The sequence below is a fragment of the Capra hircus genome, chromosome 18 (assembly GCF_001704415.2).
Source record: "Capra hircus breed San Clemente chromosome 18, ASM170441v1, whole genome shotgun sequence".
NCBI lineage: Eukaryota > Metazoa > Chordata > Mammalia > Artiodactyla > Bovidae > Capra > Capra hircus.
The window spans coordinates 12,951,451-12,977,180 of NC_030825.1; the positions used below are offsets into that span (position 1 = coordinate 12,951,451).

Genomic DNA, 25,730 nt, shown 5'->3' on the forward strand with positions numbered 1-25,730 from the left:
TTTACTGTCTGTGAAATGGGATCCCTACTTGGGTCTCCCTCGGTGTCAGTGTAAGGCAGGGGTCAGCCCTCTGTGGCCCACTACTTGACTTGGTGAGTAACAGTTTCCTGGCACTCGGCCAGGCCCGTTTCTCCGTGTATTATCTGTGGCAGCTTTCCCACTCCAGCAGCAAAATGGACTTGCTGGGACAAGGCCGGTCAAACCTGACACACATTATCTGGCCCTTGCAGGGGAAGTGTGCTGACATCTGGTATAAGGGATTAAGCGAGGGAATCCTTGCGAGACACTGAGGACAGTGCCTGGGGTGATGTTCACACGGAGAAGTGACAGCTATGATAATAATTATTATTAAGGTGGAATTATTTGCAGAAAATCACAAGGGCCTCTTAGCAGTTGAGCTGGACTTGAATTCAGATCTTTAGACCAGACAGACCCCTTGCACCCCGTGACGCAGTGTCTGGCCTCTGGTGTTCATTCACTTTTGGGGGGTTTGGTGTCCAGGAGGATACCTCCTATGCCACGAGGAGGAGGCACAGGTGTGTGTCAAGGGAGCTGGGGTTGGTGGATGGGTGGGTGGGGGTCTCTTAATACCACTCGAGATTCCCTTCTGTGTGCACGCATGCCCAGTTACCCCCTTTCCTGAGCCTCATCGGACTGCAAGCTCCATGCAGGTGGGGACTGTGTGTTTCTTTCCTGCTCGACTCAGCGCCAAAGTGGTGATAACAAGGATGAAAATAATCAGGATGAAGGGGTGGCAGCAGCCACTGCTTCTCTGCTGTGCATTCCTCACCAGCTGTTAACACTCTCCCATTTGCCAGCTGAAGAGACTGAGGCATGGGAGGTGGAGGCCGCGAGGGCAGTGAATGGTGCAGCCGGGCTTTGACCCCGAGCAGCCTGGCTCCAGAGTCCCTGCTTAATAAATATTTGTTGAACGAGCGAGGGAGGGAATTGGCCGTTGGTGTTGGCGGTGGCGCCCTGCCGGCCCCCTTATCTTGTTCCTGGAGTTCGCAGAGGGAGGACTCTTCAGCTGTCAGCTGACCCCACCCCGGCCCCGTGCTGAACTCTGGGTGACCCTGGTTTCCCCTGGGGACCTACTATCCACTGCTGGGAAGGACACTCCTGATTCTCCAGTGAGGAAACTGAGGCCCAGAGAGGCCTGGGGCTTGGCCTAAAGCAACACAGCCTGCTCTCAGAGAATCCGGGTCTCCCCAGAACATTTTCCCTCCCCTCAGCACCACCCCCCACCCCCAAATTCCCTGATGGCTCAGTGGGTAAAGAATCTGCCTGACAACGCAGGAGGTCCAGGAGATGTGTGTTCCATCCCTGGGTCGGGAAGCTCCCCTGGAGAAGGAAATGACAACCCAACTCCAGTATTTTTGCCTGAAAAATCCCTTGAACAGGGGAGCCTGGTGGGCTACAGTCCATGGGGTTGCCACCGGTCAGACACGACTGAGGACTGAGCAGAGCGGCCCCCTGAGGTTCAGCGGGCCTGGGTCCTTCTCTGCACCACCTTTGAGAGGCTTGCAAATGGTGGGCTTCCCCTGCTGGGATTGGCGGTGCCTGAGAGAAGGGACTCTTGGCCCAAGTGGCCTGTGGGAAGCTGCCTGGTTTTCTTTTTCACCCACCCAGCCTGCTTCCAGAAGGCCCCAGGGTGCGGCCAGCCCGGGTCTGCTTACCTAGTTTTGGGGCAGGCGGCTGGAGGTGAGGGCCGGTCAGAACTGTGGGCCTCCAGATGCCAGCTGCCTGATCCCGGGGGCCCCCTCAGGAGCTGAAACTGGGGGGCGGGGGGTGTCTGCCATTGGCACCTGTGACAGGGCTCAGGCCCAGCTCTGGCTTGTCCAGAGCTCGTCGTGGGAAGCCGCGGGGTCGTGAGCAAACCCAGGGCTTTCGGGCAGCTCTGAAACACCCGAAGCCTGTTCTGGGGGCAAGTTGGGCCTAATGGGATCTGAGTCAGATAAAAGGACAACATTGCTATTTCAGTGGTGATTGAGAAAGCTGCTTATTTACAGCTCAGAAACTCAGCAGGGACAGGCGTTTCGGCTCCCATCTAGCACTTTCCAGGCAGTCACTAATTAATCTTCCGATACCCCTGGGAAGTGGGGAGGGGCCGCCACGTTTCCATCTGTCGGCTTTCAGGCGGGGCGGGGGGGCCCTTTTGTCCCAGCTGCGGCCCAGCCCTTCTCTGAGGGGCCTGGTCTGGTTCCCACCCCCCACCCCCACCCCCCCGCCCCTGCTCAATTTGGTTCTCATTAAGCCTTTTTCTTGCCTTAAACGTGTTACTTTTACTCCATGGGTGGAAATCTGATATAGCCCCTTTGGAGACCCTCTGCTTCTTATCTTCTTGGCTCTTGGCGTCAGGAGAGGTTCCTTTTATGCACTGGGAGCAGGCAGTCATTATGATACCTGGATCCCTGCCCTAGAATGGGGCAGGGGCAGAGGCTGGGAGGGTTTGCTTCCTTCTGTGCAGGAGGCAGAGGAGAGCCAGAGGGCAGCTGGCCAGGGCCACCCAGCTCCCAGAGACACAGCCAGCCGTGGGATGAAGTGTCTGGACCCAGACTTCTGTTCCAAGTCCAGGGCTCCATGTCATTTGGACACGGACCTGTGTGAATGCAGCAGCCCCACCATACTGCCTTCTCTCCAAGGTCAAGTGTACACGGGCCCCTCTGGTCATCTGGTCTACCCCGTACTTTGCAGCTAAGAACCTGGATGTCAGAAGACCTTGAAGGGACCTGTTGACTTCTAATTCTTAGGTTTTTGGTGAGATTGAACTGGTAGACATGGACTACGTGAACTCTTCATCTACTTGGGAATGTCTTAGCATACTGTAGTTTGCAGGGGGGGAAAAAAAAGTCAGGTTTTAATAGCCCCTCCAATAGCCTTTCCCAAAGGAGAGTGGCCTCAGCTCTTACAGGGTCCTCAGCAAAGCAGATCTGCATCCATACTTGGAATTGTCGCTCCTTGATGGTCTAGCTACACAATCAAAAATTTTGAAGCCACTTGGCAGATGAGGGGTGTATATTAGAAAGAAAGAGGGAATTTGGGGGTGAGGGAATAAAAATAGATGCAGTGCTTTTTTTTTTTTTTAAGAGCTCCATATAGATTTAAAGTCCTTTTGTTAATTTAGGAACATAAAACTGTGTGATGTATAGCTTAGTTTGCTCGTAAAATTACTAAGTGTGGCATATTTAGAGCTTGTGAAAGCTTGGGGTAAGAGGGAAAAAATCAGTGAGATTTTTTTTTTACAAGTCTTCAGGGGGAAATGCATTTTTCTGGCTTGTTCCCACCAATGCCAGGCTTTCCACTGCTCAGGCGGGGTTGATGGTTGCCCTCAGGCCAAATTACAGCTGAGGCCAGTGCTTGCCTGGGGTGTTAATCTGGGCCCAGGTCTAACCCCCAACGCCCAAGTCCAGGCCCCTAGCAGAAGCCCACAACCTTGAAGAATCAGGGCCTCCTCTGTCTTTCTCCCGCTCCTCTCGAGGCAGACAGGAAGCGCCCTCTGACCAGGCCTGGACTGCCGCCCAGTGGGCATCTGTCCACTTGCTTAATGGCCCGTGGGGTTGGGAAGTCACAGGAGGGACTTCAGAGGGGACTCAGAAGGGACCTCAGCGATCAGATGGGCTAACCGCTCCCTTCTTGCCATTTGTGGTCTCAGGGTCAGCCCCTCCACACCACCGTGGGTGGTTAGCATGTTGCTTTTCACATGGAACACACATGCATCTGACCTAGTTCTGTCCTCCAGGGACACCGGGCCAGTCTGCTGTTGTTTAGTCTTGTCTGACTCTTTGTCACCCCGTGGACTGTAACCTACCAGGCCCCTCTGTCCATGGGATTCTCCAGGCAAGAATACTGGAGTGGGTTGCCATTTCCTTCTCCAGGGGATCTTCCCAACCCAGGGATCGAACTCGCTTCTCTTGCATTGGCAGGCAGGTTCTTTACCACTGAGGCACCTGGAAACCAGTCTGTCTCCACCTAAAGATCACCATCTGAGCTGGGCCCGATGTGGCCCCCACAGGGACAGCGAAGGAATCTGTGTCTCATCCTCAGGTTGCTTTAGAATGAGCAGGGAGTGAGATGAGTGAGGACGAAATGCTCTGGAAACTCCCAGGATCCATTACCCTGGTGGAGGAAATGACTCCGTGGAGGACGCGGGTGTTAGAGGCAGGCCTTTGAAGTGGTGTGTGCCAAAGGGGTGAGGGTTGGTGGAAGGAGGCTAATATAGTGGGAGGGATGAACAAGAATAGGGAAGCCGGACTTCCCTAGTGGTCCAGTGGTTAAGAATCCACCTGCTTAATGCAGGGGACAGGGGTTTCCATCCCTGGTCTGGGAGCTGAGATCCCACATGCCGCGGGGCAACTGCTGAAGCCTGCATGCCCAGAGTCTGCTCTGCACCGAGAAGCTGCTGCAGTGAGAAGCTCGTGAGCCACAGTGAAGAGCAGCCCCCACTTGCTGCAGCTGGAGAAAGCTGACATGCTGCAACGAAGACCCAGCACAGCCAAAAATGAATGAATGAATGAGTAAACAAATAAAATGCACTAATCTTTAAAAAGAATAGGGAAACCACTCTTAAGACATTCAGCATGTGAAGTTCATACTAGGTGTGCTGAGAAGGCTGTTCTTAGAGGTGCCCACTGGTGGCAGGGCTCTGCAGCCTGTGTGTCCTTGAAGAGGGTGGAGACCTCCTCCCTGAGAGCGTCCAGGCTGCCAGCCCCACCTTCCAGGCTCCGAGGCCCTGGGTCTGAGGACGAGAAGGAGAGAATGAGTGGGCAGGATGGAGCCTCCTGCGGAAGGGGCTTCCCTGGCCACCCAGTGGGCTGCTCTCCGCCTCTGGGGGCCAGGCAGTGGCATGAGGACTGGAGAGGAAGGGCGCAGCTGGTGGAAGCGGGCCATTCCCCTGGGGGGCAGAGCCTCCCTGGAAGGGCAGGAAGGAGAGTTTTAGGGGCACGCACCGGAGGGCTTGGTGAGGAGGGATAAAGCAGGGTGCTGGGAAATCAAGTCACTGGGTGGATCAGAACCACACTTGGAGGGTGTCCAGGGTCATAAGGTCCGTGAAATGTGATACCAGTCCTACTGTAAGTGGGCGGGAATCCAGGCTTTAAAGTACCAAATTTGCTGGTTTACTCCCCAAACGTGTTTGCTGCGTGCCAGGCACCGGCCCCGGTGCACAGTAATATGGCTGAGAATCTGGAGAACGGAGTGGGTAGCCAGAGTGTGTGTCCCGAGACTCCGAGAAAGGGAGAGGTTAGCCCTGGGGAGGTCTGAGAGGAAAGGCCCGGGCACAGGGTCACACTTGTGTGAGGGTCCTGAGGCCTTGAAGGTGTCCCCATGGCCATCTCATCCCCAGGGGATGAGATGGGAGCCGGGGGCGGAGTGCCTTGAGCAGGCCCTCCTGGCCACGGGGCTCAGGGAGGAGGTTCCCAGTGGTCAGGGGTGGGGGGCGCAGGAGGGAGACCAGCATGGAGGTGACGGCCGTGACGGCCCAGGCGAGAGAACAGGCGGGGAGGCAGTGGGAGGCGGGGCGTCTGGAGGTACAGGCTGGGGCAGGTGGCTATGCGCCCCATCCCGTCTATTTGGGGATGGCCGCTCAGACAGCCTCCCTCGTGGAGGCGAATGGTCGGGCAGGGGGCGCCTCTCAGAGCCGCAGGGTCCGGCAGGGGGAGGGCGGAGCGAGGGGCTTCAAGCGTGGACTAGTGACACCCCGGCGGTTCTCCACGCGGGGCTCCCAGGCCCGCAGTGTCAGCACCAGCTGGGAGCTGAGAAGGTGTAGATGGTCAGGACCGGCTCCCCTGGCCCTGAGCAAGACCTACTGCGGCAGAAGGTCTGTGGTGGGCTCTGGCGGTCTATGTGTCCTCGAGCCCTCCAGGGGATTCTCAGGCTCACTCGAGTGTGACACCTGGTCTGACACAGTCCTGAGTGGGGAAACTAGGCCGGGGTAGCCGGTCCCCGGGATGTCTGAGCACGGGGCTGTCGTGTCCAGAGGCGTCCTTGGCCAGTGAACGAGCAAGGGGTGGGGATAATCCGGGAGGGCCTCCTGGGATGCGAATGGGTTGTGGGCCTGCCTCTCAGGTGGGGGACAGCCAGGAGTTGACGTTCGGGGGTCTGCCTGGCAGGCCTCGAGGTCAGTGACGTTTTCTGATGCTGCAGCGCCGGGTGGAGCAAAGACTGGGGTGAGAGCCCTGGGGTTGATCTGGTCTCAGCTCCTGACACACTGTGTGACTCTGGGCAGGTTACTCACCTTCTCTGGGCCTCAGTTTCCCCATTTGTCAAGTGGACCAGCGGTAGGGCCTCCCTCGTTGGGGTCTTGTGAGTGTCTGGGGAGCAAATCTGCAGGAGGCCTGGACCAAGCACTGTGGAATCATTTGCTGCAGCTATGTTTGGACTTTGAGCTGCCCGTGTCTTGGATCATTCCCGAGGGGCCTGACTCAGTCACGCTTGACCAGGGGCAGTGGCCTGGTCAGGGCGGACATTGCCTGTGGGCCCCTTTGCCCAGATTCAAAATTGCTGTCAGGCAGCTGGGCCCATGCTGCTGCTCTGGTCACAAGATGGCAAGTTCTAAATAAGTGAAGAAACCGTGGAATCGCCTCGATTAGATCATCTTGGCCTCTTCTCTGCTGGCCCCCACCCCCCCACATCAGGAAAGCAAAATTGGGTGAACCCCAGGCCCTGAGTCTTAATTGGGTGGTGGGTGGCCTTGCCAGACTATCTCCAGTGGAGAATTTCATTTGAATGAATCCCTCCTCCAACCACCCCACCCCCAGAGGACTCGAGCGTCAGCCCCCCCAGGCCCGCGACAGAGCCCACGCGGAAGGCAGACGGCACCTTGCCTCAGACGCTGGGGCCTTCTTTGAAGCTGCTTGACGCGGGTCCCCACCCCCTTGTCACTCTTGTCCTGTAATTCATTTAGGATTAGCTTTCAGACCTCCTTGCCAGTCCTAACTTCTGTTGTCTTGGTAACTGTGTCAACCGTTTGCCGGTTTCCCGTGATTATCTGACAAGAGAAGAGGGGCCAGGCGGGAACATAAAGGAAGGGAGGAGGAGATGGTGCCTGGGTCTTAATTGAGCTCGCTGGAGGGGCCTGCGGGGTGGGGCTGCCCGCCTGGCGGGGAGCAGTGGAGAAAGGACGGGGTGCGGTGAGGCAGGGCGTGCAGCTGCGTGGAGGGGGGCGGGCCCGGGGATGAGTGTCGCAGGTATCATCCGCCTCTGTCTTCGATCTCAAGGGCCCAGGGGTAAAGATGCCCCTTCCTGCCCACCACTGCTCTTTTGAGGTTTCACGCACGGGCAGATTTCAGCCAGCTCTGCTTCAGCACTCACCACAGGACGCTGGCCCAGGGCGGGGTGGGCCACATCAGCAGCTGGGGGGGCGGGTGGGTGGGCCTGTGGGAGTTCAGGATCCCCTGGGATAGAGGAGGATTTCGTTTATTGTGCTCACAGGTGCTGTGGGTCAGGCCTTCAGGAGGGGCATGGTGGAGTGTGACTGGTCTCTGCTCTGTGAGGCCTGTGGCCTCTGCTGGGAAGACTGGGAGGCTGGAGGACACTTGCTGGCCAGACTCTGGAGTCATCTGAGGGCTTGTCCCACTCTCCTGCCCGGCAGGCGGTGCTAGCTGCTGCCCAGGACCCCAGCCGGGGCTCTGGGTCCAGCATCTCTGTGTGGCCCCCTGTGTGTGGCTTGGGCTTCCTTCCACCATGGCTGCCTCGGGGAAGCTGTGTTTCCTGTATCGGGGTCCGGTGCTCTAAAGGCTGGGGTCCCGGCTCACAAGGGAGAAACTAAACTGCATGGCCTTTGAGGACCTAGCCTCAGAAGTCACATGGTGTCACATTCTGTTCATTACAGTGAGGGATGAGCCTGCCTGGGATCAGCGGGAGGGGAGTTAAGCCCTACCTTTCCATGGGAGCATAGCAAGGTGCTGTTAATAGCAAGAGCGTGTGGGGTGGGCGATGGGGGTGCCTCTCCGGAACACAGGGTCTGTTGCACATGGACGCACCCCATTCATCTGCCGGTTCCCCGTCCAGGTAGAGGGTGAAAGAAAAGAAAGTGAGCGTGTTCGTCCCTCAGTCATGCCTGACCCTTTGCGACCCCGTGGACTGTAGCGGCCAGGCCCCTCTGTTGACGGGGATCTCCAGGAGAGAATACTGACGTGGGTTGCCATTCCCTTCTCCGGGGGATCTTGCCGACCCAGGGATCGAACCCAGGTCTCCTGCACTGCAGGCGGATTCTTTGCCGTCTGAGCCCCCAGGGAAGCCCAGGTGGGTGGCAGCGTTGTCTGCCAGGGGAAGAGAGTCTATGCATCTGCAGGGACAGCTCCATAAGTGTCCTGAGTCATACTGGGGTGGGGCTTCGAGCAGAGGCCTTGGCGCCCCTGTGGGGCAGCTGGGAAGACAGGGCTCACACCTGGGTGGCCTCCCACGGCAGTGGGATCCCCAAGTTCCAAGTTCACTATCCCTGCACAAATAAGAGTTGTTGCTCAAAATAAGGGCCTCATTAACTTGTCACAGAAGAAAGACCGGCCCCTCCCCAGAATCAGCGAGAAGCCTGGAGTGCCTTTTGGGGAGCTGCTAATGAGTTATGTCTGATTTTTATGGAACTCCGTGGTAAATTATTAATTTGGGCCAAAATGAAAGTGTGGAATCAGATAGGCTCATGAATATTCATCCTGGACTTCAGTGCACAGGGGTTGATCTGGCTGGGGCAGCCAGCTAGACTCCTGACCCAGAAACGGGCGAGTCACCAGGTGAGGAGGCTTCTGGGAACCCTCTCAGCCTTCCCTCCCTCAGTTTCTCCATCCAGAGATGGGGTTGATAACTCACATCTCATTAGCAGAGTTACAGCTGGAGCAGGCCCAGGCCCGGCTTGAGAGTGGGGAGCATTAGTCAGAGGGCTCCTGAGCCCCCGAGTTTCACAACAGTGGAGTCACCGGCGGGGGCAATGCCTGCAGGGGAGAAACCGGACGCCCCCACTGCTCTGCGTCCGCCCCCGGGAGTCACGCTGGCGGCCCCCATAGGGTTCAGATCCCCTTTGGATCTAGAATACGACGGTGGCCGGTGTTATTGAGGTCCCCTCCAAGGTGGGGTGTAACAGGCCTCCACCATATTTGAACTGTTCTGTGTAGTAGGTTAGCGTTTCCAGGATGGTTCTGCTGGGATCTGCCTTCCTCAGCAGAGCCCAGCTTCCTAGCATGGGAGGTGAGGCCCCTGGAAGTGAATCCTTTGCCTGTCTGTCTAGCCTGACCTTCTCTAACCCTCTGCCATGCTCTGAACAGGATCTTTCCACTCCCTGGCAGGCCAGGGTCAGAAGTCTGGAAGCCTCTCTGAGCTCACCCATTAGGACCGGTTATTCCTTCCTCCGCTCCAGGTTTAACGGCAGGAGCAGCCTCCATTATGTATGAAGATTGAACTCATGGGCTCAGAAGCCAAGTGGCCGGAATTTGAATCCTTCTTGTCCCGTTTATTCCCGGTGAGACCTTGGGCAGGCTACCTGGATGCTCTGTGCCTCCGTTTGTGCGCGAACTAAGTCGCTTCAGTCGTGTCTGACTCCGTGCTACCCCATGGACTGTAGCCCACCAGGCTCCTCTGTCCATGGGATGCTCCAGGCAAGAACACTGGCGTGGGTTGCCATGCCCTTCTCCAGGGGATCTTCCCGACCTAGAGAGCAAACCTGTGTCTCCTGCATGGAAAGGCCCGTTCTTTACCACCAGCACCACTCGGGAAGCCCCGTGCCTCGGTTTAATTGAGTGTAAAATGAGGGTGACATTTCCCGAGCTTGCTGTGGGAAGTAAAGGGTCTGTGCATTTAAAATGCCTAGCGTGGTGTGCAGCACCTGGTCGGCCCTCCACGGATGGCCCCGTTATCAGTATTGTCTTTAGTGTGATTGCCGTCACTGTCTTGTTTCCAACTGGGCCTGGAGGTCCAGGGCAGGCCTCAGCTGGTGATGGCAGCCTCCTGTTAACCCGTGTTTCCCCTGCTTCTTGGGAACTCGTGACTTCAGATGACACTGTAGCCCTAGCGTGCCGTGGGGAGGCCTTGGAGCCACGTCAGGCTTGTGTGGGTTTGGGTGGGTCTCTCCGGGGCTTTGCACCTGCCCTCAGCCTGGACAGGCGTGTTTATATTGCAGCCCCTGGAGACCGTCTCTCCGCGTGGGGCTGAGGCCACTTCCTGCCTGAGCCGCGGGGGTGGAGGCAGGGGTTTCGATCCCCCGCCCGGCAGAGGAGGACACACAAAAGCGATGTTTCTGGCAGCTTCCGGGGTTAGAGCCAAGATATGACCTGCAGCCCTAGGCTCCCAGGCTGAACTGTGGCTCCTCGCACTGAGCTTTTCCACTGAGCTTTTCAGAGAAACAGCTGTTGGGGGGCAGGCTGAGCTGCCTAATGCGATGAAGTGTGGCCTGTGTGAGCCGCAGGCTCCCAGGGGAGCTTCTGGGGGCCTGGGCCCTTGGTCAGCATTGGCCTTCGAGGCCTTGGCGTTAGGAAAGATCTTCAGAGCCCAGGATCCACGGGAGGCTACCAAGTGTGGCGGCAAGAGGGAATGTGCTGTGGGAGGGAAGACCCTGCCCTTGACCTGCCTCTGCCTGCGACACGCAGGGGCCTCTGGGGTCCCAGAGGTGGGCTCCCGGCGAGCTCTCGGGGCGCTGACACCTGCTGTGTGCCAGAGCTGTGGCCCTGCTCCTGACCTGCAGAGAGAGAGGTTCATGAAAAGCATGTGAGGCTTTATTTGGCTCACTGAAACCAATAACTCCACCTGCCTGGCCTTGTCTTCTGGTTTTGATGCCTTTGACTCAGGGCTCTGTCACCTCCCAGGCGCTAGGCTAGGAGAGAGGCGGCCAGCGGGTCGGACCGGTGGGGCAAGCCGAGTGGAAGGAATAATAAAGCAAATAGCCTGTAACCAACTCTGTTCTCCTTGCACTGGTCTGTTCTCCTTGCCCTGATTTGGCAAGATGTTTGGCTTCTTGTAGCTGCAGCTGCCGGGGCAGTGCTCGAGCACCTGCTGGGTGCCAGGCCCAGGAGGGGCAGAGCAGAGGGTGGAAAGTAAGTCAGAGGTCATGTCTCTGAGGCCCTCCTGGCCACCTGTGCAGGGGAGGAGCTAAGCACGCCCATGGAGGGATGCACATGACTCCAGGGGCTTGGAGGTCAGTGAGTTCCCAGTCAGCTGGAGCCATCTGAGAGGGCTTCCTGGAGGAGGTGGTGTTGGAAACAGATTCCGAAGAATTAGGGGATTTTGAAAGCGGAAGATGGGGGAGGTGTGAAGGGAGGAGACACAGACCGTACCGTGCCCTCGAGTCACCCAGGCTCTTAAGGGGCAGCTTCTGATTCAAGTGGGTCGAGGTGGTACCTGACAAGGCAGATGGGGACTTTCCCTCCCTCGAGGCTCTGAGGTCATCTGCGTCCCCCCCTCCCCAGGCCTGTGTGGCTCCCATGTGGCTGGTCCGTAGGCCACACATGGAGTTTCCAGGGACCAGACCTAGCTGCATGTTAACCATTGAAAGGTAAAGCGTTAAATGAAATGGCTCAAAATGAAACAAAATCAAAACGCCCGTTCCTGAGTTACTCCGGCCCCACTGCTGGATTGCCATGTGGGGCTGGTGGCCACCATATTGGATAGGGTAGGAAGAGAGTGTTTCCATCTTTGTGGAAAGTTCCATTGGCCGGGGCTGGCTTGTGACCTGGGGTGGGGTAGGGGATGCTACGGGGGCCTGGGGCAGCCTTTTCAGTCTTTGGCGGGGGGTGGGGCGCTCTCAGAAGCTGGGGGTGCTTTTTGTTGTGTTGGATGACACTGGGAACCCCGGACAGGGGTCGACCTACCCCTGACAACAAACACAGGATGGGCAGTTCAGGGGTGACAGGAGCCCAGGTTGGGGAGGTGGGGGCCAGAGCAACCGTGGAGCTCGGCTGGCAGCGTCCCGTGCGGCTGCCGATGGTGGGCGAGGGGTCGAAGGCAGGGGCGCGGGAGAGGCGGCCGCGGTGCCCATCAGTGAAGTGGGAAGTGGACTGGGATGGAGGTGGGGTCGAAACCTCCACGTGGCAGTCCGATGGAGGAAGGTGTGGTTTCATGGTCAAGTGGTACCAGGTGGGGGCCAGCGGGCCCCGGAGGACAGCAGCTCTAGTGATGTGTCACGCGCGTGTCCACGTGTGTGCCTGTGTGCACCCTCGCATCATCTCCTGCAGGGCATGTCTCTTTAGAAGGTCTCAGGAATCCCCTGGCGGTCCAGAGGTCAGGACGCGGCGCTTTCACTGCCAGGGGGCCCCAGTTCAATTCCTGGCCAGGGAACTAAGATCCTGCGAGCCTTTGCAGTGCAAAGGGAAGAAAAATAAATAAAAGGAAAGTCTCCAAACTCCCTCTCATGCACACACGCACTTAGTCCGTCCTCACCACGCCCCGGGGAGTCCAGAAGGACAGAGCAGGTGAGGTGTGCGCCCGGAGCCTTAACCTGAAAGAGGCTTTTCTAGAACCTGGCTCTCCCCCCTCGGTTTCTGAGGCCTCCCCGCCCCCCCCCGCCACGGGATCTCACTGACTTCTAGGTGCTCGAGGGTATCTAGGGAAAGGACTCTCGGCATCCAGGGGGCTTGCTGACGTCCGTTCCATCAGGGCAGTCAGCATGAGAGGGATCCCAAAGGCTGAACGTCAGGGAGACCCAGGCTGCAGAGAGGGGTTGTTGGCTGTGTGGGTGTCGGGCTCCTGAGGCCCCATGGGCTCTGCTCAGGGGGCTGCCTGGAGTCCTGGGTGAGGGTTTAAGGGGCTTCCCATCCTTCACACTCCCTGTTATCACCAGCACCACGTCCAGAGGTGGAAACAGAAACACAGAGAGGTGGAGTCACTTTCCCAAGGTCACACACCTCTACATGGTAGAGCCAAGGTTGACCCCTGACGTTTTGATTCTGGAGGCAGTAATGACACCCCCCACACACACACTGATTTCTAGCCCCTTGTTTACCGCCCACCCCCGCCTTCCCGCCTCGAGGATCTTTGCACAGACTTGACATAATATAGAGTCAAGAGCCCCTCGGAGAGTTCTGCGCCTCCTGGTGGTCGCCTCCTGGACCTTGCCAGCTTGCTTGTTTGTCTCAGAGTTTCAGCTGGTTTTTTGAGTCATTGAGATATAATTCATTTACAACATGCACTTCAGTGATTATAATACAGAGTGCTAGTTCTAGAATATTTTTCACTCCAAAAGAAGCCCTGTACGTTCGCAGCTGCGCCCCATTTTAACCAATCACCCAAACCTTGTGGTTGTGGTTTAGTCGCTAAGTTGTGTCCGACTCTTGCAACCTCAGACGGTAGAGCGTCTGTCTACAAAGCGGGAGGCCTGGGTTCGATCCCTAGGTCGGGAAGATCCCCTGGAGAAGGAGATGGCAATCCACTCCTGGACTATTGCCTGGAAAATCCCATGGACAAAGGAGCCTGGTAGGCTACAGCCCGTGGGGTTGCAAAGAGTCGGACACGACTCAGCAACTTCACTTTCACTTTCACTTGCAACCTCACAGACTGTGGCCCACCAGGCTCCTCTGTCCGTAGGATTTTCCAGGCGAGAATACTGGACTGGGTGGCCGTTTTCTTCTCCAGGGGATCTTCCTGACCCAGGGATTGAACCCGGGTCTCCTGCACTGCAGGCAGGTTCTTTAATGACTGCGCTACCAGGGAAGGCCACGCACTAGACAGCCACTCCTTTCCGTCTCCTCTCCATGGACTTGCCTGTTTTGGACGGTTCACAGGTGTGAAGTCATACTGTGTGTGTCCTCTGTGTCTGATTTCTCTTCATTTAGCATAATGTCCTCAAGCCTCATCCGTGTCATTGCAGGTGTCAGGACTTCATTCCTTTTATGACCAAATACCCTACCATCTTCGGGAAGATCCTCTGGAGGAGGACATAGCAACCCACTCCAGTATTCTTGCCTGGAGAATCCCATGAACAGAGGAGCCTGGTGGACCACGGTCCTCGGAGTTGCACAGTCCCTAAGTCCCATGACTGAAGGAACTGAGCACACAGCACCCTTCCGTCGTACGGATGGGACACGCTTGCCTTATCCATTCACCCACTGATGGGTGTTTTGGCTGTTACAAATAATGGTGCTGTGCACGTCTGTGTACAGGTTTTTGTGTGGATGTGTTTTTATTTTTCTTGAGTGTATATCCTGGAGTGGAATTGCTGGATCGTTCATGGTGGCCCCGCATTTAAGCTTGTGAGGTGCTGAGCTGCCGGACTGTCTGCCCAAGTCTCAGTTTTCAGTGCTGTGAAATGGAGCAGTGACCTGGGGATCTGCTGTCTTTCAGTATCAAGGGATACGTCTTCATTTGGAAACTCAGAAGCAAAGCGATGGCTTTCATCACTGTGATGGGCTTCCGTGGTGGCTCATTGGTAAAGAATCTGCGTGCCATGCAGGAGACCCAGATTTGATCCCTGAGTCGGGAAGATCCCCTGGAGAAGGATATGGCAGCCCGCTCCAGTATTCTTGCCTGGAGAATCCCGTGGACAGAGGACCTTGGGGGTCACAAAGGGTCAGGCATGACTGAGCAACTAACACTGGTAGTGACACCTTGGCCACCTGGCAGGTGAGGCCAGAGCAGGTGGCCAACAGCACCCTTGGCAGCCTCTGCCCGGGGAGCGTTTCCCTCCTCTGGCCAATAGCGCTCAGAATGGACTTGTTGTGATTGAGTGTCCTGCACGTGTTTCTGGGGAACTTCCTAGGAATTCTAGAGCAATTTCTCCAAAGGCTGAATTCCATAGAAAGTGGGAAGAAGGCTGGGACCTGTGGTGACCTCTGCCACCCTCCCCTGGGTGGGAGGATTTGGGGGAGAACTTGGGCAGTGTTATTCCTTGGCTGGGACAGAACAGGGACCCCCCCAGAGGACTGGTTTGGAGAGCCTCGTTCCCCCTTGGTGGGGGCAGGGGCGCCCCAGCCTCCTGCCTGGTTCTGACGGGCAGCCCCTGGAGCCTCAGTTTTTCTTGGAGGGAGTCCAGCTGGTACAGAGCTGGCTTGGCCCCGGTGCTCTTGCTGGGGAGAAAGGAAGCTATTGAGGGCCAGCCGTGGAAGTTGTAAACTGGATAAATGACCCTCCAGGATGTGTGTTTCCTCGGCTCCGCAGTGAGAATTCAGCCTGGGGAAAAAAACCCGTGTCCGTTTATTCCGCTGCAGCCCAGAGAGGGAAGGTGGCTTGCCTGGGGTCACACAGCAGATTGGCAGCTGAGCAGGACAGGCTCCTCCTGACACCGGTCTGTGCCTTTCAGCCGCTCTGAAAGCCTCTCCTGCCCTCTGACATAGCCTCTTCTCTCCCATTAAATCTGAGGCTTAACCCCCGCAGGTCGGCGGCAGCCAGACTCAACAAAGCTGCCTCTGCCTCTGCTCACAGGGCCCGGGGTCAGGGGGCCACCAGCTCTCCCTGTGGGCCAGGTCCCCAGACCACACAGCTCCCTTTCAGCATCTCCACCCTGCTTCCGAAGGGCTCCTCGGCTGCCGCCCAAGCCCCCGGGAGTAGGCCGGAAGGTGGCAGAAAGCACAGCGCCAGCCCATCCTCTTTGCAGCTCGGCTGAGCGTGGGGTGGCTTCCTAGATGGCAGGCCCCCTAAGGGCCTCCTCCTCACCCATCAGCACGGGGCAGAAGGCAGCCTGGCATTTGTCCCTGCCACGCTGGAGACCTCCGGGGCCCCTCAAGGGAACCCGACAGGGTTATCAGGATCTGCTGTTTGGGGGTGGGGGCTATAACTCCCAGTGCCCCTGCTTTCGATTTATCAAGCTCGTCTGCATGCCCGCACCACCCCCCAACCCTCGCCCCCGTGGCCCGCCAGCCGCTTACTCGAAAGGTTAATCCCCTCGCCCTGTGTCTGCTCCTGCGTCCCCTCCCCCATCCTCCCAGCTCTTTACGCTCCAGTTAATTAAATGGGGCTGCCTATTGTCAGAAGACAAAGTTGGGTATTTATTACACCTTGGCGCTCCCGAATGTCAAAGGTGCACAGAGTTTGGAGAAATACTGGCAGGGAATGAGCCTGAGCGTATGTCTGCAGGGTCTGGGGCTGGTGGGCGGGCGGCCACCACCTTGGGTGACCAGAGTTCTGTCGGATTCTGCCGCAGCTCCCCACTGCCTGACCACCCCCCAACACCCCCACTCCCCTCCCCCACCGCCACCAGGCGTCTGACGGCATGTGTTTTCCTGGGGGGAGGTAAGTTATCCAGCGTCAACATCCTGGTCCCGAGATGATTCCATTGGAAGGAGAATGACGTGAAAATACACACGTGTCCACCCTCGATCTCTCCTGGTGGGGGGACACCTGGGCACAGCCCAGGAGAGGGGAGCGGCCGCCCTTCCCCCGCCTTTCTAACGCCTTCCGCTTGGACTCTGCCAGTTCCTTTCCCTGTTGTTTTTGCTTGGGCAATGCAAAACCAACGTGGCTAATTGTGATTTTTTTTTTTTAATGGGGGGTGAGAATATGGATGTGTTCATTTTATAGAGTTTTTCCCCCTTAATAATCATGCTTTAAAGATGTTTGACATCTGTAACTAACAGCTGGCATCCTGGTATAGAGGAATGTCCTTTTATTTGGAAGCAGGTTGAACTGTCATTAATAGTATAATTGGGTGATTATCACTATATAGCAGAAAACTGCTTAATTGCAGAGACTGCTTTTCTAGGGTTCTAGCCTTTTGTGGTTATGTCTGTTTTAGCTGTTTGAATGTTCATGATATTTTGGCATTTGGTGTGTTGCGTGTGTGTTTCTTTCTGTTTTCTAATGGTGTCTGGCAGCTGTCTTCAGGAGCATTTGGTCCCAGGGAATCTTCTGGTGTTAAGGCAGCGATGGGGGAGCATTACCTGGAAGAGTTTAAGAAACCTGGGGCCCTGTTTAACCCGCTCAGCGCCAGGCAGGTGTCCTTCGGGAGTAGGCACAGGAACCCTGGTCCCCTTTGACGTGTCTGACATCACTGCTGATAATGGTACAACATTGGACGTTTAACCCCAGAGCCCAGGTTGTCTGTTAAGAGACCCCCTTTTACAATGCAATTTATTTTTATGGCGCATCCTTAATACCCAGTGTTACCAAACGCTTCTGAGTCGTGTGGATTCCGGGGAGAAAAGCCCATATAAAGGGCCTTGGTCTCAGAGGCAGCTGGAATTTGAAACTCAGTCGGTCTACAGAATCCAGGAGGAGAGTTTATCTTTCTAAAAAGAACTTGGAAAGAAATTGAGTCCAGAGGCGAGCTTTTCTTTTCAGAGCCAGCAGAACCGAGGTGCTGCCTCCTCTCCTCATTCCTAGGCTCGGGTGGCCCAGTGATGGGGGAGCTGGGTGTGCAGAGTCCCCAGCTGGCCTGTGAGCGTGAGCAGCTTCCTTCTGCAAACCTCCCCAGACTCCCAGCACCTACTCCTAGTGGGGGTGTTCCACTCCCAGCAGGCAGTCCCTGCAGACCCTTCCTTTCCAGAAACTCCATCCTCCCAGAGTGGGGGCGTGTTGTGGGTGTTCTGGCCCCTTTCCTTCCTGAGAGGTTGTCCTGGGGTTGCAGCTCAGGCCCCCAGCTCGCCTTGGCCAGGCCAGGTGTGCTTTTGGAGCCCCATGCTTGGCCACTGCAAACCCCGAGGGACATGAGCAGACCTCCCCCGCCTCCCCGGTTGTCACTGGGCCACCTGGCAGCCCCCACCCGCTTTGGGTGATGCTGCAGGGCTTGTAAGAGCAGGCTGGTCCCTCCCTGACTGCAGGCCCCATCCTCACATCTCAGACAGGAAGCTGAGGTCCTGGAAGTGGGGTGACCTGCCCCCACCGTCATCCAGGAGCTCAGTGAGAGCCCTGACGGGTGCCTCGGAACACAGCGGGGGTGGAGTGAGGGACGGAGGCTCTGGGGTGCCGACCCTTCAGAGACGCGAGCTATGCACCCAAGGCACGGTTCTCTTCTGTCCTGAGCACGCTGCCCCGTGCAGGGTGGTGAAGAAAGGGATTCAGGGCACACGCTCCTGCCCCCAGCCTGTCTCTGTCTCGGCTAGTCCTCTGCCCACCCCTGAATCATCCCCATTTCATAGAGGAGGCTGTGCCCATGGCCCAGAGGTTCAGGTCGCCCACCCCGGGAGACACACTTTCAGAAGCAAAGCCCACCTTTACCCGGGAGTTTCCGGGAGAAGCAGGGGGGGCCTCGCGCAGCCCCCTGGGCCTCCAGCGCTTTGTCATTCTCAGCCAAGCCTGCCACAGCTGGCCCACTCTGCACAGCAGGCGCCTCGACCGCGCCGCGCGGAGGGACCTCGGGCTGTGTGACCGCAGGCAGGGCCCTGCCCCTCTCTGGGCCTCTTGCTGAACTGTCAGCCACCTGGTGCTGGGAGGCTGCTGGCCTTTGTTCTCAGGAGCCAGCGAGCCTGGAGGCTGGTGAAAGGCCCTGAGATCCTTAAGATAAGTGCAGGCTCCTCCCAGCCCATCCTGCCGGCACCCAGCAGGCGGATTGGCTCTGCAGGGGCCTCTCCCCAGAGGCCAGAGCGGCCCCACACCCAGGAGGGTGGAGACTGGGCAGCTGCTCCTGCTCAGCTGCCCCCTAATCGGTTTCTTCCCCTGAACACTGTTGATCACACTGAGAGCATGGCCGCCAAGCTTCAGTGTAGATTGTGTGTTGGGGGAAGAATCCACTCGGGGTCACCTGGGCTCCCAGATGATAGGCACAGGTGACCCGGCCGCTGGTGCCCATTTTACAGATGGGGCAACTGAGGCCCTGAGAGCTCCCTCCCACTGCCCCCCCTCCACCTGTGTGCCAGCCCATCTTGTTTGTGTTCTCTCTGCAGCTCTGCACAGTGGGTTTGTGGTAGCTGTTGCTGTTTTTGTTTTGCGGAGGGAACCAGGGGCTTCCGGGGGTGACAGACCTGTGCAAAGGTCCTGTGGCCAAGAAGGGGGTGGGAGGATTCAGACCCAGGCTGAGCCGGCACTCTAAATCAGAGCAGGTGGCTCCCTGCTCAGAACCTACTTAGAGTGAAAGCCAGTGATCTTCTCATCACTGCTGCGCCCCAGCCCCACCGCTCGTGGTCCCACCCCTGGGCTTTTGCACAAGCCAACCGTCTCCCACCCTGCTTGTGCACTTGACACACAGGAAGTGCACTATTTGTGTATTTTCTCATCTGTCTTCCCCACAGGACTGCAGGCGCTGCCAGAACCGGGAGAGCTCTGATTTGTCTTGTTCACAGTCGCATCCTGGTGCTAACACAGTGCCTGGCACACAGTAGGTGCTCAGTGATGTCTGTTTGGAGAAGGAAATGGCAACCCACTCCAGTATTCCTGCCTGAAGAAGTCCATGGACAAAGGAGCCTGGCAGGCTACAGTCCATGGAGTCTCAAAAGAGTTGAACACGGCTGAGCGACTATCACTCAATGTCTGTTAGACACTCCGCCTCACTGCAGGTCACAGCCAGGATGTGGCTTGAGATGTGTGGTTCTCTCTACCCTAAGCAGAGCAGGCTGGGTGTGAGAAAGAGGGGTCCCAGCCTGGACCCCTCAGCCTCCTGGACCGGGGAAACCCGGAGAGGCTTCGGGGGTGGGGCTGAAGGGACCAGGAGGACTGTCCCTAGGGGTGGGGCTTAGAGAGCCAGAAGGCCCATCCCTGGACTGGGCTTCTGCAGAATGGGGTTTCTGCAAAGTCTAACCCACCCGCTTCTTTTGAAATTCTGGCCGAGGCTAGCCTGGTGGGGGTCGGGGGGCTCAGGCAGAGACACAGCAGTGCTTTGTATCCTTGGAATCCTTCTGAAGCCAACTTGTTGGGGAGGGTGCTTTGTATTGTAAATTTCCACAGAGTAATTATGTCTTAATGTATGATAATCCGGCCTGGCCCTGTTGCCAGGCAGCCTGTGTCAGCTGTACGCCTGGGCCGGCTGTGAGCAGGACAGCTGGGGTCAAAGCGATATGTCCTGGAGGTCTGGGGACAGCAGGGTCTGCCTGGGTCGTGCTGCGTTGCTCCTGAGGGGCCTGGGGCTGGGGGATTTCCCCAGACCTGAGCGTGGGAGACCTGCTAAGGGCTGGTTTCCTGGGGTGGCCTCCCGTCCCCCACCTGGGAGCAGAGTTCCCTACGGAGCTCCATCTCAGGAAGTCACAGAGCTGCCAAGTCTTAGATCAGAAGCAGCCCTGAAAGATCATCTGTGCTTGACTTAAATACCTCCACGGATGGGGAGCTCATCCCATGCAGTCAGCAAACATGTATTGAGCATTGACTGTAAGCTGGGCACTGAGGGTCCGGGACTGAAATTCCACCTGAAAAAGCAGACGGAAATTCCTGACTTCCTGGAATACTACTTCCTTCCCAACAGTAGTTGAGGAGGTAGGCAACAGACAGAATCAATAAGATGTGGGACAGATGGAGTTACAGAGAAAAGATACAGCAGGAAAAGGGGAAGGCCGGTGCAGGATGGTGGGGCTTTCCATAAGACAGCCAGGGCAAGGAGGCTGGGAGGCCTCGGGTGAGAGATGTGATGAGGGTGAGGGAGGCAGCCCTGTAGAGCCGGGTGTGTGAAGGGAGCGGCAAGTGCAAAGGCCCTGTGGCTGGAACCTGGGTCAACTCCTGGACCAAACTGCCAGGTGCCCCAGCTCCAGCGTTGATTCTGTAGATGTGTATTGAGCTCCTGCAAATCGTGGGGAAAGCAAAGAGGAGCAAGAGGCAGCTTTGGTTGCAGATACTCTGGTCCTGCCATGGAAAAATGTATGAGGAGGGAGAGAAGTAGATGAGCTGAGAGAGAGAGAGTGAGGGCAAGCAATACATGCAGAACCTTTGGAAGGACCCATCCTGGAGATGCAAGAAGAAGCTGGGAGCAGGTGGTGAGCCTTGGAAGCCAGGCAGCGGCTGAGCCACAGGGAACGAGGGCAGGGCTGGTGTCTCTCTGAGCTGCTGTTGAACTTGAGTCCTCCTGGCCGTTTGTCCTCTGTGGGGGCCCAGGAGAGCCTTGTCTGCACCCCTCTGCCCTCTGGTGGGGATCTGTTAGCTCCATGTAACAAGCCCCCCCACCCCCACCCCCACCCCCCACAACTCAGAGACTCAAGTGCTCTGCTGTCCACACAGCCAGCAGTGTGGCTGACGCATGTCAGGGGGTTGCTGTATGGACTGAATATTTGTGTCCCCCTCCCCCCACCAAATTCATATGTTGAAGACCTGCCCCTCAGTGTGGCTGTATTTGGAGATGGGACCTCTAAGAAAGTAATTCAGAGTAAATGAGGCCATGATGGTGGGGCCCTAACCCCATAGGATTAGTGTCCTTATAAGCATCCAGGGAGAAGGCAGTGGTCTGTCCCCCAAGGGGAGAGCCCTGCCAGCGCTCCTGGCCTCCAGAATTGTGATCAAATAAGTACTTGTGGAAGCCCCCAGGTCCACGGCATTTGTTACAGCAGTCCACGCTAACCAAGACGGTCACTAAAGCCCCAGATACAGTACCTGAGCATCATCTCCTTGTCCCGCCCGGTAGTGTGGGATCACTGGCTGGTGATCTCCACTCAAGGCCAGGCCCAGGGCCTGACCCAGAGAAGGGTTTTAATTAGGACCTGCTGAAACGCCTCTGGCCTGGTTTGGGAAGGGGCTCACCTCCTCCCCTCCTGCCTCCCTCTCTCCTTCTGCATTGGGAGCTGGAGTAGGCGGCAGAGGGAGGCTCCCCGAAAGGCAAAGATGAAGCCCCTTTGATCCCACCCCGTCACCCCAGAACTGGGAATCAGGCAGGTGGCAGTGTGGAAGCTGGACAGGGACACAGTGGGGCAGACTTCAGAGGTCCTGGCGTTGATGGCAGGTTGCTGAGCCCCTGGATGGTCAGCGTATCTGGTGACGGATGCTGCAGAACAGACACCAGCACCACCTCCACAGGCCTGGGCCAGGGCCACGAGTGCCGGCGTCCCAGGCGCCCGCTGAGCCTGCAGACTGGGGAGCCCCCGGGATCCCTGCTGAGCCTGAACGGGACAGTCACAGCACGAGGAGGCTGGCATAAACTTGGGGGCATGCCTCTTGGGCTCAGGGTTTGGGGGAGCTGGGGAGGGCAGGCCTGGTAGGCCTCTCCTGTTAGTGTATCACAGCTGTGGGAAGGGTCACAGGCAGGGATGCAGGTGAACCTGGTCCTCTGGGGTCCTTACTCCCTGACTCCATAGAAGTGCGTGTGTGCACATGTGCATGGAGGGAGACAGGGACCGGCGGGGCCAGGAAACTTGGCCCCCTTGGGGACCAAGCCCTGCTTGACCTCCTGGCACAAGACGGTGAGAGTCTTGACAGCCCCTCCCCCGCAGCTGCCGGGAACTTTCCACACCTGGTGGTAAATCCCAACGACCTCTGCCTTCATTCAGGGAGCCCTTCCCACAAGCGGTGGGAGTGGAATCCTGTCCCTCCAGTGTTGAAATTCATAGGCTGAGGTTCCCAGTTCCCAGCCCTGCCTGGCTGAGTCCGAATTTCTTGGAGTTAAAAAAAAAAATACAGGCTCCCCCTCCCGACCCATCCCCCCAGGCCCTCTACCACCCAGCACATCCAGTTCCCAGAACCTGAGGTGGACCCTGGGTTGGGGAGGGGGCTGCATTTTTCAAAGCTCCCCCTCCCCTCCAGCTGGATGGATCAGTCCTGTCTAGGATGCAGATGCTATCAGCGGGTGAGGGGTGCTCTGCTCAGAATCTCTAAACCAGCAGCGGGCAGCCTCCTGCTTGGTTTGTGGACAGTTGCGTGTTGGCGGGGAAATCAGGAGGGAAGCGGGGCGGGGGGGTCAGACACACAGCCGCTTCTGCACCAGCCTTGGTGTTACCGCACTTAGAACTCCGAACCTGGCAGACTTAAGGGGATGCACTTAGCACTCCGAACGGTGCTCTGCAAACATCACCCCTCCTCCCCCGGAGGTGTCAGCACCCCCGGATTAACGTGTCCCGGCAAGAAGGGAGCATGCCAGGACTCCATGTGACCTTGGATCTTCGGCGCCTTCGGGGTGTGGAACTCCGCAGTGGAGTTGGCCGGGGTTCAGAGGGGCCGGAAGCCCCGTGTGTTGGGCTGCAGCGAATGCCAAGTTCGAGGAAAGAGATGGCCTTCTTTGGGCCTCTTTGGGGGCCGGCCAGGGCCCGGTCACTTGCTGCTGCTGCTGCTAAGTCACTTCAGTCCTGTCTGCCGGTCACTTGGGAGAAGGCAAAGCTCCCCTGGCCAGAGATCAACTAGGGCAACACCCTCAGAGAGGGGAGGGGTCCTTCCTGGCTTGCTCCTGCCACCCGGGGCCCCCAGGAGCACGGTCCCCCCAGGTGCTGAGCGCAGGCCTCCCTCCTGCTCCATAAACGGAGGGAGTTGATAAATGGAGCTTCTGTGCTCCATGGTTGAGTGCATCAGGTGGGGATGGGCTGTCCCAGGCCACCCCCCTCCCCCCCACCACCCAGCCTCTTAATGCCTTTTTACCCCCAGAGTCTGTCTGCAGAGCCTGCGGTTGGTCTGCCGCCTTGTCATTTAGCTGTTCCAAGCCACCGATCGGGAGGCAGCACAAACTGTGGCATTTGCTGAGCGTAAAAATTCAATTAATTCCAGAAGGCAGATTAAATATAAGTGAGTTTTAATAATTTGCTGTAAAGTCGGAGGATTACTGCGGGCACGAGGAGGAAACCACACTTGCGTGCGTGAACAGGTTGGCACCGATATGGGGATGCCAGCCAGGGACAATTCCCAGAGCCCCTCACACCTCCCAGCGGGGCGTGCCCTCGCTGCTGCCCAGTGGCCACCTCACCCAGGGTGGTGTCACAGGGTCTCCAGCTGGAACTCTGCATGGCGGCTGGCACAACCGGCCCAGTCGTCCAGCACCTCAGCCCCATAGCGGGGCAGCAGGCAGCTGAGGAGATGTGCCGTCCTTCTCAGCCAGAGTCTGCTTCCAGGGTGCCGGGGTGGGGGGCGCCTGTGGCCTGCGGTTCTGCCAGCAGCCCCCGTTCCCTCGAGGGTCCTGGAGAGCCCGAGGCCACCAGTTCTGGGCCTGGGTTGCTTTTGTTGTCCTAACTTTTTTAGGAAGAATGAAGAACTCAAGAGCAAGAAAGGGGCTCAGGTTCCAAGGCTATCAGTCCCCCACCCCACACACATGTACACACACGTCCACACATCTCCCATCCTGCATGTGGTCAGCACACACGCAGTCACATGTGCGCTCATGCACACCCTTACATGCACACCTGCTTCCGCACATGCATGTGCACGTGCAGTGACACACACATGTGCACGCGCACACACAGACACACACAGGGTCCCGTCCCAGAAAGCCATTAAGTTAGTCACCTTCCAGATGCCTCTGGGAGACAGCATGCTTTTCAGATCTGCCTTTTGTCTCTGCCCACCTCCAGCACACGCACACACACACACACACACACACACGCACACGCACGCACACCGAAAAAATACCACCCCCCCCAGCCTCCTCTGAGATGTGCCACCAGAAATGAGGCCTGACCCAGAAAAGGCAATTGGTGGAGGGGGCCGTCTGGAGGTCTGGAGCCGGTCTTGCTGGCTGCCCTGCCCCAGGGGAGGGAGCCAGGAGGAAGGAGGCCGGCAGCTTTTATGTAAAGACAGTGATGGTCCAGTGAGTACAAAATGCTGTTTCAAAGCCAGCGTTCATCACTACCACTTCCCACTGTGATCTCCATAGATTTCTTTGTCTCCTTCAATTGGCCCTAATTATGGAACTGGAGGCTGCCTGATCAGTTTCATTCTTGTCATGAAATTCTGAGGGCACACACGGGGACGGTGACACAGGCCCGCCAGCTGCACGCCCGCAGACTGGCCTTGGGTCTTTGTGTGCGTGCCTGCGTGTGCCTCTGTGTGTGTGTGCGCATGCACGCGTGCCTAGAGGCCTGCTCTCTTCCCCTCTGCCCATTCCCCCAAACGCGCCTGGCTGGTTGTGGGCGCCTCTTTGGGGCAGGAGGGAGTTCCCAGCGGACCTCCCAGCTGAGAACTGGCTAGCCGGGATGTGCATATGGTAAGCAGGCTGGGGTGCTGGCTGCCACGAGATGAACACCTGCAAAGATGAAAGCCACAGCCAAGCGTGGCGTACCCTGCCTTCCCTCCACGCTCCCTCTAATGCCCTAATTATGCCGTGTTTGTTTCAGTAATTTACACTCTCCGGGTACTGATCCATCAATAATGAATGTATTACCTGTCTCTGGGTAAGGTTTGGGAGATCCAGGATGCTGCTTTGAAAATGTCTGCAAAGCAGGAGGCTCAGGGAGGCAGAGTGGCCCCCCCTTCCCCGGCAGACTTTCCCTTTCTGAACGCTCGTTTTTTTCTCAGATGGCATCGTATTTGGCAGAAGCTGTCTGAGGCTGGTACTTGGTACAGCTTTTCCGTTCCCCTTCCGTTTTATGCCTTTTTAATATTTAAAGCCATCATTGGGCTGAGCGATAAAATTCTTTCAAATCAAATTTTATCCTCCAGTCTTGTGCTCCGGCTTCCCTTTGGCTGGAAAAGTTGTGTGTGTTGGGGGGTGTGGATGTGGACAGGGCGCTGGCCAAGCCAGGGTTGGCCGAGGGGACAGTCTGTTTGAACAAAGTGTATGCCAACGTGGGGGCTGCTGAGGGCCCTGCCTCCCCACCCACACCCGCCCAATCCACTCCCTCCCCCTGACTCCTGTGTGCCAGGCATCCAGTACCCTTGTGGAAGTAAATATTGGGGTCCAGGTGACCCGAGCTGTCATAGTGACAGACCCACCCAAGATGGGCCGGGGAGGCACTCCAGGGCCAGACCCTGCTGTGTGGGCTGGAGCCTGCCTCCTCTTCACTGATGCGAAGGAAAAGTTGCCAGGGCATTTTCTGAAAGGTGGTGTGGAAAGACATGAT

General features: G+C 57.4%; 1 protein-coding gene across 4 annotated transcripts in view; it reads left to right on the plus strand.

Annotated features, from left to right (window-relative positions):
• GSE1 (Gse1 coiled-coil protein) overlaps positions 1-25,730 on the plus strand; it is a 394,776-nt gene that overhangs the window by 297,551 nt on the left and 71,495 nt on the right. The gene's annotated exons all lie outside the window — the stretch shown is intronic.